Source organism: Micropterus dolomieu, linkage group LG15 (genome assembly GCF_021292245.1).
Source record: "Micropterus dolomieu isolate WLL.071019.BEF.003 ecotype Adirondacks linkage group LG15, ASM2129224v1, whole genome shotgun sequence".
Lineage (NCBI taxonomy): Eukaryota > Metazoa > Chordata > Actinopteri > Centrarchiformes > Centrarchidae > Micropterus > Micropterus dolomieu.
The window spans coordinates 318,806-319,236 of NC_060164.1; the positions used below are offsets into that span (position 1 = coordinate 318,806).

Sequence of the window (431 nt, forward strand, 5' to 3'; positions counted from 1 at the left end):
ATAAACTCTTTAAGATAACTCATGTAGCCAGCAAACCCCAACGTATGTGTCACCTCATCCTTAATCTGCAAAGCACTCGCAATCACACATGACCCATAGCATCCACTCTTCCAGCTCTTTACCTTTGGACTGTAGACTACCGTTGCGCATGAAGGCTCATTTTAGTAAGAGATTCAAGCTTTTAATAAGTAACCTCCTCTGAATTTACTAGGAATCCAGTCTGTGGTGTGTAGAGTCAATCCATGTGTGTATCTGTTGTGTGAACCCTGTAATTAAGTGTCCCTGTAAATTCTGTATAATTCTATATGTATTACTTGTTTGTGCTGTGTATGCATCTACCTACCTACTGACCCATGTTGGCGTCCTCAGTGAATTATTGTGTGGGATATTTTTAAATATACATATCTATATAGTACAGTAACATCTTAAGT

At 38.5% G+C, this 431-nt stretch overlaps 1 protein-coding gene across 1 annotated transcript in view; it reads left to right on the forward strand.

Moving 5' to 3' along the window:
- The window catches only part of LOC123984455 (solute carrier family 2, facilitated glucose transporter member 5-like), a 5,909-nt gene that overhangs the window by 1,119 nt on the left and 4,359 nt on the right, over window positions 1–431 (forward strand). The window lies entirely within an intron of this gene.